Raw genomic sequence first — 15,632 nt, forward strand, 5'->3', positions numbered from 1 at the left:
CTGCAGGGGTATGGCTTGCAAAGTGAAGCGATGCATTAGCAACATGGTATATTAAAAAAAATGTGACTCACTTAGAAAGTCATTAGGATTAATGTGATGTGTGGGTTTTTTTTTTAACTTTTAAAATTAATTAGCTTAAACACACTGGGCCAGATTCTGATTTGATTTACACTTATGTAGATCTCTACAGACACACATGGCTCCGCATTTATGTACTAGTTCAAATTCTGGAGCTCTGTACGGCATATGCAAGCTAAATAAATAATAACAATTGAGCTCAATTTTTAGATATTAAAAAGTCTGACTTACTCTACTGCCTTCTTATTTTCTGTATCTCATAGGGATCTCATATGCTGCTTTGATAGCTGGAAGCACCTTTGCTTACTAAACCCTGATTTGACACCCTCCCAAGTCTTTTTCTGCAGTTCTGCCCAAGGCATTTGAGACCCTGTACCACACAACACTGTTCCCCATGCCTCTGATATCTACTTAAAGTACCTTGCCTGTGTATGCCTGAATTGGCGAGTGTGGTGGTGGTAAAAACAGTACCATTTTATTTTTACACTTTAAACCTGCTTTGGAAATAGGACGACTGTTTTTACCAGAAACAGAGTGGGAGCAGAAAAGAAGAGAATCTTCTTTGCTGTGAAAAGGGTAAGTTCCATATTGGGGGGGGGGGGGAGCAGGTTCTTCCCTCTGGCCTGATCCTAAAGATTCCCCTATTGTTATGGTTCTCATACTGGTTTTGTCTGTGGAAGGGGCTGTTGTGATCATAGAGAAATTGCGGTAATTTCCTTATGCTTGACCTTTCTGTTAGGTAGGTGAAATCTTGCCTCCTTGTGTGTGTGTGATGGTGTAGTACCACAAAAACTGGGGATGGGGGGTGGGATGACAGTGTGGCATAGAGTAGTCACATGTTCCCACACCCTGGCTGGCAGGCAGGCAAATTTGGGAAGGTCACCATAGCAGCAAACCTACCAGACTGATTTTGGGGAAAACTTTGTCCTATAGCTATGTGATGTATTGATGATTCCTTAAAGCTGATGTGGAATTGATGCAAAACCACTGAAGCTATATGTGATTGGTCCTATATAAAGGTAAAGGGACCCCTGACTATTAAGTCCAGTCATGGCCGACTCTGGGGTTGCGGCGCTCATCTCGCTTTATTGGCCGAGGGAGCCGGCGTACAGCTTCCGCGTCATGTGGCCAGCATGACTAAGCTGCTTCTAGCGAACCAGAGCAGCGCATGGAAACGCCGTTTACCTTCCCGCCGGAGCGGTACCTATTTATCTACTTGCACTTTGAGGTGCTTTCGAACTGCTAGGTTGGCAGGAGCAGGGACCGAGCAACAGGAGCTCACCACGTTGCGGGGATTCGAACCGCCGGCCTTCTGAAGTGTTGGTGCTGGCCTTTAAAGCCCTAAATGGCCTCGGTCCAGTATATCTGAAGGAGCGTCTCCTCCCCCATCGTTCTGCCTGGACACTGAGGTCCAGCTCCAAGGGCCTTCTGGTGGTTCCCTCACTGCGAGAGGCCAAGTTACAGGGAACCAGGCAGAGGGCCTTCTCGGTAGTGGCGCCCGCCCTGTGGAACGCCCTCCCATCAGATGTCAAAGCGATAAACAACTACCTGACATTCAGAAGACATCTGAAGGCAGCCCTTCATCTGAAACCAGCCAGATGGGCGGGGTACAAATAATAAATTATGATGATGATGATGATGATGATGATGATGATGATGATGATGATCGGCAAGTCCTAGGCTCTGTGGTTTAACCCACAGTGCCCCCCTCGTCCCTATATAGTATGGGTCCTATATAGACTGATGCTTTTGACACCTTTGCTAATTCAGGTTCCTGTGCTGTGGATCTGCAAAGTCCCTGTTAATCTGTCCTCTCTGGTCTTTTGCATCTTCAGGATAATATTGCCAAAGCCTGATTTCTTCATATAGAAATTGTCACTGTGCACATCAGCCTTAATGTTTCTCTTTAAGCAGACCCACTTCTCTCAAGCTTGTTCTCATTGATCATATAATTATTACATGCTAGTTGCAGCATAATCCAAATAGCTGGGAAGCAAACAACACAATATTGACCAATTATTGATTTATAGAAAAGAGAGGTGTGCATTGAGTGCATTACATAATCCTTGGATATTAAAAAGAAAAAGAAATCTGACTTACTCCACTGCCTTTTGTTAATATTTCATTAGTATCTAAGGACTCTGGAAAACCTTTAAACTGATTTGAAATCTCTTCTTGTGTCTGAATGAAGAGTCACATGGAAATTGTTTCATACTGAAGAAGTTCCTCGTACAATATTTATGAAATTCCAGCACAATGGTGCTTACATGATGCTGCTGCCATACTTAAGCTAATAAGGCCTCAGCTTGATCCTATGTAAGCCAAACTGAACTTTCTAAAGGTCTATCGATTCTTTTAAAATTTCCTGATAGATTGTGACTATTAATGAATTCCTAATATATTGTGGTCTATTAACCACTTCAAGGTGGGGTTTTTATTTTTTAAAAAACAGCAAGCAGTATAGATAGATTTTGGAGGTTTTGGAGTTTATGAACTATCATATCTTTCTGTGTATAAGATGATATTTTTTCTTTAGAAATAATAGGCAAAAATTGTGGGTCATTTTATACACAGATAGCAGAGGGGGGATGGGCTATTGGTGGCAGCAGCCAGCAGGAGATTGGCAGTGGCAATTGGGCATGTGATTGGTTGCTACGGCAAGGCCTGCACACGATTGGTGGCCGTGACGATGTGTGTGATTTTCATTGGTGGGCAGGCTGCATTTTCCCCCTCCCCCATTTTTTGTTGCGGTCCAAAAAAGGGGGGGGGGGGCTTGTCTTATATATGGTGGCATGTTATACATGGAAAAATATGGTAAATGAATGTTAAAACTTTAAGTTCAAGGTACCATTCATACAAGTACAGGGGGAAACTTTGTCCTCTATATATTGATGGACTGCAGTTCTAATCAGCCCCAATATCGTCAGAGATGATGGGACTTATAGTCCAGCAGGCCACAGGTTCTGCATTCCTAATTTACAGATTCCCCCGTCACCAAACAAAAATCTTCAATTACATCAATTATAAAGATGACTTTGCCACTGATAACTGATAAAGATTTAAGCTGAGGGCAAAGTTGCAATGAGATCAGTTCGCTTGGCATATTTTACTGCAAAAGAGAACACCATACAATTTTCACAGGTTCTGAATTGTTTCAGCTCATTGTTATGCTTTAGTTGTACATGGCAAGTTTAGATTTTCATATATGTGAATTAGGGATGGACAGATCAGTGTAGTTCTGGTCTCTGTCACTTTCACATGTGTTCACACAAATGCATGCTGTCCCATTGCCACATTAATCTACATTTTTTTTTTAAAAAACCTATCTAAAAAAATTGTATCTGATGATGTATTTAAAAACTTTTTTTTCCTGATCTGCATGCTAATCTGGGAGGTGCAGATCAGCTCAGTCATAATTCACAAATATTGAATTCCTCAAGCATCTATATTAAAAAATAGAGCTTAATCCAGCAACAGGAAATAAATGCCTAAACAGAACTATGTGCAGAGGAATAAGCTAACAAATTCTGTGTTTGATTGGGCATATTAAAAGGCATTAATGTATTTGCTCTCGTACACTTTTTGCATTTTGTCTGTGGGGGGAGTATGGCATTGCTGATAATCAAATACAGCTTTCCATATCATGGAGCCCGTAGGTCAATTGCACTCCTGCTCTCATTATTGCATACACTGAAAATAAAAGTTAATGGAAATGGAGAGCAGTCAAAGGGGAATGAGCAAGAAAATAAAAATAAAGATATAAAACCAAACTACTAAATATAGGTCATTGTAGCAGGCTTGGCAGCAGAAGCTGTTGAATACATGAAAACACCACAATTAGCCGACTTTGAGCACCAGATTAAAAGAAAGCAGGTAAGAGATACATAATAGATAGACAATACTTGTGTTGGTAGCCAAAGGAAAACAGAGCTTTAATATCAAAAGATATGGGTTTGAGTGAATTTATCACAATCATACTCTATGCAAAGGTACAATACTGAACATATGTTTACAGGACCATCCAAATCCTGAGTGAGCTGCAGTGAGGCATGACTGAATGACAGCTGGGACCAGACTGGGACAAATGTCATCAAGTGACAGCAGCAAGCCTATCCTGGGTTCCAGTGCATCCCATGGTGGCCCAGCCACTCCTCACCCCCATAATGCCCTGTTGTGGTGGTGAAGAAATACCTCCAGCCTGAAGCAAAGGGGGCTTGAATTGCAGCCTTAGGCTGCATTCAGAGATGATAGAGTTAGTTTTATGGGCTCCTGTCTCACTTTCTAATGTTCCTTTTACACTGCAAGTGTAAAAGATCAAGTGACAAAGGCCCATTGCTGGAATTCATTGCTTTCCGGGAAGGAAAATTCACATAGTTATCCACACTGCAAGTCATCAAGTGACGAATACTCATGTATACCCTTGTGTGTTCAGTTTGATCACATGTATGGGTTGTTCATGTGGCTATAGAGAAGATCCAGGACAGTCCATGCAGCATGGTGACTTCATTCAGAGATCTCTAGGCTAACATGAATATCACTAGCCTACTTATTAAGCTTGTGACTGCTCTGAGTCACTTGGAGGAAGGATGGAATACAGATTCAATAATGCTACCAATTCCTTTATGTGCACACAATAAGTAAAAATGGACATGGTGCAGACCAGAAAATGATCGTACCTGGATGGCGCAGCCTGTTAAAAATCAAGGTGATGGATGTGCTGGTATAAGAGTCCAGAGGAACTTTGGGAGATAGCATGAGAAGCAAGTTGTAAGGGGCTCTGGGATGTGTGTGGAGCTCTCTTGTATGCTGAACTGAACTGCAGGTGATAACTTCACAACGAAGTATCTTCAGATCCCAGGCTGACTCTGCCCACTCAGGCTAGCCATTTGATCTTCCTGTGCAAGAACAAGAATAAAAGCCTTCCTTGTACAAAATGGTCCTCCTGAACTCTGGTGTGTTCCTGTTATCCTTTGCTATTCTTTGATCTTGACTTCTGGTTGCTCCTCAGACCTACCTCCTGCCTTGTCCTTCCCTTCTGATTTTCTCTGCTGTCCTTGAGTTTAGGTTTGTCCCACAGCATGTTGTTTTCTGGCTCAGCTATGGCTGACAGCTTTGACTATTGTCAAGCCCTAAGACTCTCAGTGGAGGTTGGCACCAATGCTGGATTTATGTATAGGCTAAGTAGGCTGAAGCCTATGGCCTCTAAATCTAGGGGGGCTCACCAGCCCACCTGCTTCCCAGCGGGCAGTCTCCCCTCTCCCAAAATTGTAAACCCAAGATTTCATGCAAGGGCAGGGCAACTCAGGCCCAGCAACTATTAGACTCAGGGCTAGCTAGTGGGGCCCAATTTGAAGCAGTGGCGCACAACTTGATTTTTTTTTTGGAGGGCCCCACTTCGCAGCCAAAGTTTGCACAATCTTATAGATATAAATAAAATCCATCTAGATTGCCCTGGTGCAGGTTCCCTTAGGAATAGCCTGCAGGGCCTAAGTTGGCCCAGTTGCTCCAATTGACTTAAGGTCAGCCCTGATGAGACTGCAGGGGTTGGACTGATAAGTCCTGCACCTTCTAGGTCCCTAGTGTCACCATTCAGAGTACAGGCTAAAGGACTTGTTATGAAAATAAAGGGGGGAATTGTTTGGAAATCAGTTTTGTCACCTCTCCCCCCCCCAAACCCCGAGACAATGAGCCCAGCCACCTTTTATTCACAGTCACATAAGCACTACACTACAGCATGGCCATAAACTTGTACATTCAACCACTAAAATATACACATATATAATATGTAGCAATGGAGATTTATGTTACTGCTTTATGAATGAACACCGTGTTTTATGAATGGACTCTGGATTTTGTGAATTACCTAAGAGCCATCAATAGGGAGCTCTAGAATCTGTCAGCTAACCAATTGGGTACTACCAAACAGTGACCCTTATTGCTGAAAGCAGGTAACCAGCAGGGAATGCTTCAGCTCAGCCTTTGCACTGTTGACTGAACACCCCCTGCTGTGCAGGTAGTGGAGAAAGCTTGTAAATTGTATCCCTTCTGGCATCCTGGCCAGCTCTGTTACGCTGGTGTAAACCCTGGTGCACCAGAAGCACAGAATAACAGGAAATTAAATCCGCTCATACGTCAGCAACTGATAAGACTTGTCAACCAGCTCTTCCAAAGTCTTCCTAAATTATAAAACTCTAAAATGCAGGTCAAAAGAGAGCAGAGAGAGAGTTAAATCATAACTAATCAGAGGCAGCTACAGGAGAGCTATGAGATTCAGTTGAGGGTCAGATGCCTTGTCAATCCCAGCAGGTATATAAGAGGACGACCCGGCCTGCCCAGAAAGAGGAGAAGCCTAGCATGGAAAACTTGTGTAGAGTATGCAGATCTGAAAGGGCCACAAAGGGTAAACCACCCAAAAGGTATGCTGAAGAGTTTGCTAAAATAGTCATAGCAGTTACAGCTGTTGTTCGTAACTCAGAGAAGGTTTGGGAATGTTCACGCTTCCAAGAGGTCCAAAGTTTAACCTTGAGTCCTTAGAGAGGAACAAGACATGGGAATTATTTCCAGGCCTGCCCAGGCCACAAAAGGTTTACAAAGTTGAGTTATTGCAAAAGTTATTCAGTATTAATTTTATGCATTTTTAAAAATCACCATAGTATTTAACAATAACATCTTATGTCCTTTAGAGGAGAAATTGTCAATTGCAGAATTTTACATACCCGTCATTATCCTTGGTTTCACTCAGTTTTGTTTATAACACTCTTCCATTTCCTTTTAGTTGTGAGGGTGGGGGATGGGAAGGGCCCTCACAAGTGGAGAAGCCTAGGGCCTCTCTTCATCTAAATCCGGCCCTGGTTAGCACACATATGACAGTATGAAAGGGCAGAAGGCAGGAGAGCTGACGCTTCTCTGCTCAAAGCCCTGAACCCCAAATCAGTATGAACAACTTGATTTAAACTATTTGTAGCAGTTTTGCTTTACTACCTGAGCAGAAGGATAATAGCTAAACATTGCATTTATAACAATATTTTGTACACATTAAAACATCTGAAGGATTCTGGAATTTACAAGTTTAAACATTATTTACGTTTAATTAAGCAAAATCAAATCTCCATTAGATTTCTCCAAGGCCACTTGTTTATGTAAGCATTGGATCATTAATATGCAGCTACTTTCATAATTATAAAGCTGTCTGATAAGGAACCTGCTGCCTAGGACAGATAAAGAAAGCAGTAGATAGTCATAGATATAAATCCTCAATTCACACCACTAGCATTTGGAATAACTGCATGGAAATGTGGGATTACTTCCAGATACACACAGCACAAATGTTACTGAAACAAACCCAGGGCAGTCTTAAGTATATCTGGTGCCACTTTGCAAAGTTCCCTCCGATGCCCCCCTCCCCGTTTCCTAGAGTTGCTGACATTTTTACAGCACTGCCAGCAGCTTTGCAGGGCTGGAGGAGATGGGCAGTGGCTGGAGGGTAGCTCCTCTGGTGGGGAAGAGGTGGAGGCTCCAGGCACAGCACTGCTTCAGTAAGGCGGGTGAGGGCGGTGAGCTGATGCTGGGAGGCACCGCGCCCAGCCTCCGCCTCTTCCCTGGCACCTGTGCTGCGTTGGCTATGGCAGGCAGAGGCTCCGGGTGTGGCATGGCAGAGGCGCGGCATGGCAGAGGTGGGCAAGGGCAATGAGCTGATGCCGGGAGGTGCCGCGTCCAGCCTCTGTCTCTTCCCTGGTGCCCTCCAGAACTTGGCACGGTTGTACCCCACACCACTTGCCTCTATGGGCAAGATGCCCTTGAGCAAACCATTACACATTACCATAAATGCCACTGAGTACAGGGAAGGGAGTGGAGAATAAAATCTTGGTGGCACTTTTGTTGCAATTTTTGAAATAAAATAGTGACAATGCTTAGTTTTCCTAAATGCTGAAAGTCAGTACCATTGCCTCTGATAACAAACTCAGGTGGTGAATACAGTACTGGTAGGACTGGAGCTGAAACACAAACACTGAGAAACAGGAAGTCCCTGTTTCGCAGCATGCTTTGGGGGAAGTGTGTGTGTGTGTGTGTGTGTGTGTGTTTGTGTGTGTGTGTATCCTAAGGTTTGTATCCAAAGTACTACTGTACTAATTCAGTCATCCTGTTAGTGCAAAAGTTTCTGCTTGCACAACTGAACTTCCACCATCTCACCACCAAATACACCCTAAATCTGTTCTGTAAAAAAAAGGAGGTGAATGGGTGCTGGGGAGTAGAGAAAGTGGAATACTTTCTAAGGAGGGTGACTGGAACCCTGAACACTTGAAATAAAGTTGTTCTTTTGAATATGCATTGGAATAAATAATTTTCTACCGCTTTCAGCTTTGAAAGTATTTATGCAGAACATTTTTTCCCCATGGCCCTTTGTCATAACAGATTTTAGGGCAGCATACAGCATGAAACAAATACAAACAATAGAAAAGCAGATCAAAATTTGAAATTCTAAATCTAAACCCCCTAGTGTCACCAGTTTAAAGCTTATTTTATTTTAAAAAGATTTTAATACCCTGCTCTTCAGTACCAGTTCTCAGAGTGACTCCCATACACAAGCATATACACACTAGCAGGTTTAAGCCAGTAACAACGTAACACAAGAGCAACTAAATCAAATGAAAACAATTTTTTAAAAGGACTTTGAAGAATGCATTTGACTTTGTAATCTTGGGAGGAATATAGTCAGGAAGATTTTCTTAAGATAATAGGGTCTGTCAAAGGGGTGGAGAGCGTTCAGGCCAGACATCTCTTGGGCACTTGGGACTCTCCCCAAGCCATAGCCCTTCCCAGGCTATGTCATCTTCTCTGCTCTGACACCACAGCTGGGAAGTTGTTGCTCCAGCTGTGCCCCACCAGACAAGCCGCTCATGTTTCTTATGTGTTCTTGCCCAACCAGAATGTGTCCTTGCCTTGCAATAATGCTTCTTAGTTGCCTGAATGGAGTATGGAGGCTTGTGTGTGTGTGTACAGTTTTCAGACTTTTGGTTGTTTATGTACTGCAGCCAGAATCTCTTATGTGGAGAAGTGGGAAGAAGAAGTCCTAGCAAAAGAAGAATGGATTTTAATGTTAATGTTTAATGTTAATGTAGACATGGTGAAGTTGACAGCAAAAATAAGATATCAAAAAGATGAGAATTTTGCTAGAGAGTGGAGGTTCTTTTCAGACTGTTTGAGAAAAAACTATAGCCAAATGAGCTATAGTTTGAGGAATTTGAGGAATAGGCAAGGGAAGGAAAATGAATACAGTGGTACCTCAGGTTACATATGCTTCAGGTTACAGACGCTTCAGGTTACAGACTCAGCTAACCCAGAAATAGTACCTCGGGTTAAGAACTTTGCTTCAGGATGAGAACAGAAATTGTGCTCCAGTGGCGCGTCGGCAGCGGGAGGCCCCATTAGCTAAAGTGGTGCTTCAGGTTAAGAACAGTTTCAGGTTAAGAACGGACCTCCGGAACAAATTAAGTACTTAACCTGAGGTACCACTGTAAATGATTGTAACATAAGATATAATACAACAGAAAATAAATGGTGTTATGGTAACAGATAAAAGAATACAACAGGAACATCATGGACGTAAGGATGGAAAGTTAAAATGCAAGCAGTTATTATACTGAAAGTGAATTGAATATTGTCAAATTCTGTGGGGAAAGACTAACAAAATATCTTTAAAAAAGAATTTTTGGACTTCTGCACAGCTGGAATATTGGCTCCTGATAAGAGTTGCTTTCATTGCTCTGCCCACTTTTGCCTCTGACCATGCCCATAAACAGCATGTTGGCTCTGGAAGCCTTGGCCTAGAGGGAATATAGCCCTTGGTCTCCAACGTGAACTGGGCTATTACTTTGGAATGGTAGATTGGAAATATGGGTAAGATTATACGTTCCTTCAGACTCACATTGTAGCATCTCCATAGCAGAGGGGAAATGGGAGTAAGGACTACAAATAAATAATGTCTAGTCTTTCATACTGTATGACTTCTCTGCTGTTAGGGTGATTACGTGAGAATAGCCATGCCAATCCTAGTAGAGACGTTCATGCTTTTCAAACTGCAATAAGTGGTATATGACAATAAAAATACAGGGGGGGGGGAAATAACTACGAGCACTGTAGGATCTTCTCCCTGGTGAAAATTGGCACAAACAGCACCCACCCCACCCCAAGGGGAATGAATACTCTTCCAATAGCACCTCTTGTTATCTATAACTTCTCAGCTGACTTCTCTGCCACTGCAGGTTACTTGCTGTCCCTTGGGCAGAGACAGAAAGACAGTAATGGGGTAGTAGAGCTGGTGCTTCAGACATGGGTGCTCTGTGAGTGCTCTTGAACCTTTTGTAAGCACTACCAAAATGAGGTACAGTGGTACCTCGGGTTAAGAATTTAATTCGTTCTGGAGGTCTTTTCTTAACCTGAAACTGTTCTTAACCTGAGGTACCACTTTAGCTAATGGGGCCTGCCGCTGCGCCGCCGCTGCGTGATTTCTGTTCTCATCCTGAAGCAAAGTTCTTAACCCGAATTACTATTTCTGGGTTAGCGGAGTCTGTAACCTGAAGCGTCTGTAACCTGAGGTACCACTGTAGTCCTAAAAGCCTGGGCCTTTTGGAGCATCCTTGGGATGCTCATCCCTAATCCCCATGCAATGGAAAACATCAACGGATGACTTTTACAGACAACACTGCTTTTGATGACACAGAAGCAGGCAGGACAATTTCCTTCTGATAAGTAGACAACCATAACTACATTTTCTGGAGCAGCTTTTGCCTGATTCTAGATGCTTATTACAGTGACTTACAGGGATGGGAATGTGAAAGCTCTTGTATGAAACAGAGGAAAAAGTGATGTGGAAACAACCAAGAAATCAAGAGAAACTTTAAGCCAACCTCTGGGTCTCCCTTTTTCAACCAAGTGATCTTGCTATTTTGCCCTGTAAATCATTGTCTCTCCAGGCCTCTCTGCTCTGTCATTTCTGTGTAATTCAGAGAAAGTTAACCTGGGCTTTTTAAAAACAGCAATCGGTACTAGCGTGCCTTTAACACAGTAATAACACATGTCAAACTGCTATGGAATCTCTGCACTTATCCTCAGAGTTCTTTTATAACAAATTCACAAGTACTGTTTTCCTAAAAGCACCTTTCAAGTGATCTGCCTTTTACTGAAATGCGACTGCTTCTGTGTACTTATTTTTAAAATGGCTTGACAGAATTGCTAATGTTCTCGTTCCTTCAGGATATTTCCTAATACTTGTAGCCTTTTCATGTTTCTAATTAGGCCAGTAATGGTCCCTGAAGTTAAACCAATTAAAATTATTTACTGTGACACACAGTGTGAAGATAATTATCTGATATCTGAATCCAACTTCTGCTTACTTCGCAACATTACTTAATAGGAAACAGAGAAACTGATGCCTGTGCTTTCATTTTACTTGTCTACCAAATGTGTTTGCCCTATAGCAAACTGTTTAAATAAAGCATTAAAATCTTTGTGGTGCTAATCAAAATGTTTAAAATCCACTCACACTCCCTTTATAATTCTGAGGAGCATATAAAAACACTTGCACATTACCTTTCTACAATATGGTTGCTGACCAATGTAGTATTATACCAACATTGCGTATAGAGAATGCAGCATCCGCAGTTGTTGTTTTTTTTTAAAAAAAAACATTGTTCATTTTCAGGGTTTTCTTTCTCTTAAAATACCCACTTTCCCCCTCCACAGTGCTATCTCTTGTCCTGCCGCATATTCCCACACTACCACCTCTTCTGCCTCCAGAGGAAATATTATCTGTATTCATTTATTTATTTTTAAAAAATCTTTTAACATTTTGATACAGTGAATAACAGAGCTGTTAAAACAATACAAAGATTATCATGGAAAAAACATCATAACAGCAGCCACCAAGGGCCTGAGATTTGATATAGCTAGTCAGTGAAAGCCAGTTAAATAAATCAGTATGCAACAGGCAGGGAGAACATCCCAAAGTAGGAGGCTCCCATATTTCAGAAGGGAGAGCATTTTGCAAAGTGGGTGCCAAAACATAAAAGACTCTATTAACAGATTCCAACCCCCCACCCTGGACCAGTCTTCCAAGATTTTGCGGAATAAGGAAAACTGAAACATTCCATCAGCACTCTTAACACCAATCCAGAGCGTTTTTTGTTTTATTTTTTTGCTTGGGGTGTCTTCTTCTTGTTAAACTGGAAGAATTAATGAGAGAATAATTCTAATTTTAATGTTTATATACTTAAGTTTTAGATTTGCTGCACAGGAAACACAATGCATATGGAACTGAAAGTTCTATAGTTACATAAGTTTTTTGTTAAACATCTGACAGTAGCACGTGCAAAAGCAGTGAGTTTAGAAGTAAGAATTCTGCCTAAATGCAGAACATTTCCTCCTAGAAAAACAGTGCAGGTACGCACCAGGACATTGTTACAGTAAGTACCAGACTTTTAACCAGTGCTTTTTTTCTACAAAAAAGTGCCAGTACTGCGAACCCTTGAATACCCCCAGGAAAAAAACAACACTGCCTAAATGCAAGGTAGAAATTGTGGAAGATTTTGGAGAGTAGGAGTGGCTGAATTTGATGCTAAAGCATGTTGCAATAAACCTTCAGTAGTGTCAAGAAATGTAGGATAACAAACTACAAAGAGCTCAACTCAATAAATATACACTCAGAGCATGATTTAGATGCATAATGCTGTGTTATAACACACCTCATTTATATTTTCTCATTTGCTCCCATTGAAAACACAAATGCAAATATGTCAATAAAAGTTGTTGGTGATGTACAGTATGGGTTGGTAGTCAACTATACTTTATTCAGAGTATACCCACTGAAATTCATGGTGTTAGACATGTTCATTTATTTCAATAGGTCTGTAAAACATAGGTGAACACCACACATGATATTCACACAGGGTTAGAGATTGTCCTGTCAATTTAAATACAACCATCTCTGTGGAAAATTACTCTAAAGTAGATCAACTTCATTGGATGCATGTAACATTTAGTTAAACCCTTTCCATGCGTATTGGCCCAATAGAAAGCAGTATCTATTGATACATCCATAGAGGCTTTTTGTGAGATCCCAAAGCCTTTGGAGCTGTTTCAAGTGAAGAAACTATTGCTGGATGTCCACAGGTGCCTGTGCCTTCTGGAATAATGTGTGTGACAACTAGGGAGATGACTTTCTCAATGGTAGAACCCTCTGGAAGGCTTAGCTGATGCTCATTAAAAACAGCAACACCAAACTACTGTTTATACTAAGCATGGGGAACATTTGGCTCTCCAGATGATGCTAAACTGCAACTCCCATCAGGCCCAGTCAGCATGGCTAATGGCTGATGACAGCTGTAGTCCTGCAACATCTATGGTTACCCACTTCTTATATATACCTGCTATTTTCATTGTATTTTTTTATTGTTTTATTATTTTCTTGTTTGGCTCTGAGGTTTTCATAAACTGTGCTGGATATATGTCTCTGTTGAAAGAATCTTGATACATGAAATTAAATAATAATTTGAGTAGATAATTGGATCAGTAATGTAGACAGGAAAGCCGTTGTAAGAGACATGGGTGGTGCTCTAGATAACATTTTGAATTGGTGGTGATGGGGGAATAGAGCAAAAAACAATTTCTACTGCCTTTCGGGAACCAGATCAGATAATCTGAACTCCAAAATCCCAGAAGAAATTGTAAATACCCCTGGATCAGATTAATGCTGAATGAAAACTCATCTTCCCCAACCCCTCCCCCCTCACAGTTTGGTGCCTATTTGTGGGTGGCAAATTTGGAAGAAGCCTTTTGGCTATTTCTCAAGTTGTGTGTGGATTTTTAAAGAGTTCTCTGTGCAGAGAGACATTCAGGTGGTGACAAGACAGTAGCAGGTTTTTAAATAGCATTTTAATGATGATGTTTATCAAGTTCCTCTTAGCATTTGCATGCCAATGACCCCCCCCCCCACGGAAAACAGCCACCACAAAAAATGGTGGCGACTATTGTTTGTGGTGGCAGTTGCCATAAATCCCACAGATTCCTGTTTTAGGGGCATGTGGTGTTGGAAGTGGTGAGAGTTGCAGCCAGCTGTCTTATGTTCTCGTTGAAATAAAAGGAGGGGGGGCAAATGCCACAGCTCCACTACTGCTCTGCTGCTGACAGTAACTCCATTTCCAGGAGCCATTTAACTCTGCACCATTAAATTGTCCCCAATTTGGGGCACACACCTCCACAAATGTGAAGGGGAAGTTCTCTGTGGAGAAGTTTCTCCTCAGCAGCAGGTCAAACCATGTGATTAATAGGAAGCACTACTGTTCAGAATCTACCACAGTTCACAATAGTGTAGCGTGAAGTTCTGCAACAGGATTACGGTTTTCAAAAATTAAAACAACTACATTTGATGTGAAAGATTAACTAATATCACAAGTGTTGCAGAAGGAACGCATGTCGCTCAAAGAAAAACCAAGGGGATTGCTTTCACGTGGAATTGGGCCTGTTACGGTACTCTTTGTTTTGACTTGTAGAAGTCAAGTTTGCCCATAACCTGTATGAATACAAGAAGATTGTCGCTCTCCAGAACTCTTAGATAAATAATGTGATCATTTGCACGCTGTATCTTAATGAAGTAATGCATAACACAAGTCAGCTGCATGGATACTAAATCAAATGGTTCATCTGACACCCTGACTTGAATTACATTAAAAAAAGTCAGCCCCCAAAATAACTTTGTAAAAAATATATAGAACTGAGGTGTTTCTTCATATAAGTTGTACTTGTTTCTCTAATTTGCCATTGTAGAGACACCCAGGCCATTGTTTTGCAACCTACTACAGCTAATTAATAATTGTCTACTCATAACACCATTGAGAGCATGTGGATATGTGCCAGCCTTGGCACTAAGGAGTTAAAAACTCCTCAGTCTGCACTTTGTAAAGTTTGCTCCAATGCCCTTTTAGACAATGACAAGCTGTTAAGTGTAAAACTAATTAACATTTCAAAAACTGGTGTTAATCAGTAGTGCTTAGATTCATCTGGAGCACTCTTCTGCAGACTTTTCCCTCCTCTTGTTTTTTTACACTATAACTTTAAAGTTACTTCTGTTCAGTGCATGTCAAACACACAGATGGAACCAGGAAAACTATTCCTGCTTCAAATTCCTCCCTGGGAAGTCTCAGTGAATCTGAAATAAGTTACCTGCCAAATGTTCATATCCATTGGAAATTTGACGAATTCGTTACTGCAGTGCATATTTGTCCTGATTGTGACTTTTGTTAAACAAGGCTGCAGCATGGGGTTTGTAGTGCTTATGAATGGGGGAACTGAATTATCATTATTCTGATGCATCTTTGCAAAGGTGCATTTATTCAAGTTGTACTCTCACAGGATGAAACTGCAGAATCATTTAGATGCATTTGAATGCACATGAGGCTGATTAAGATGCATTTGAATCTAAGTGTCATTTTAAAATATAATAAACTATGTGTTTCAAAGTTATTTTGTTAGTGTTAGAGGAATTTCCTTAATCAATTTGG

The 15,632-nt window shown here is 41.4% G+C and overlaps 1 long non-coding RNA gene across 1 annotated transcript in view; it reads right to left on the reverse strand.

Moving 5' to 3' along the window:
* Positions 1-12,207: 12,207 nt before the first annotated feature.
* LOC310827376 overlaps positions 12,208-15,632 on the reverse strand; it is a 481,425-nt gene continuing 478,000 nt past the window's right edge. Inside the window, exon 12 of the long non-coding RNA XR_014556310.1 lies at positions 12,208-12,299. This is a non-coding gene — a long non-coding RNA (uncharacterized lncRNA). The remainder of the gene's footprint in view (positions 12,300-15,632) is intronic.

The sequence above is a fragment of the Podarcis gaigeae genome (assembly GCF_964106915.1).
Source record: "Podarcis gaigeae genome assembly, chromosome: 11".
NCBI lineage: Eukaryota > Metazoa > Chordata > Lepidosauria > Squamata > Lacertidae > Podarcis > Podarcis gaigeae.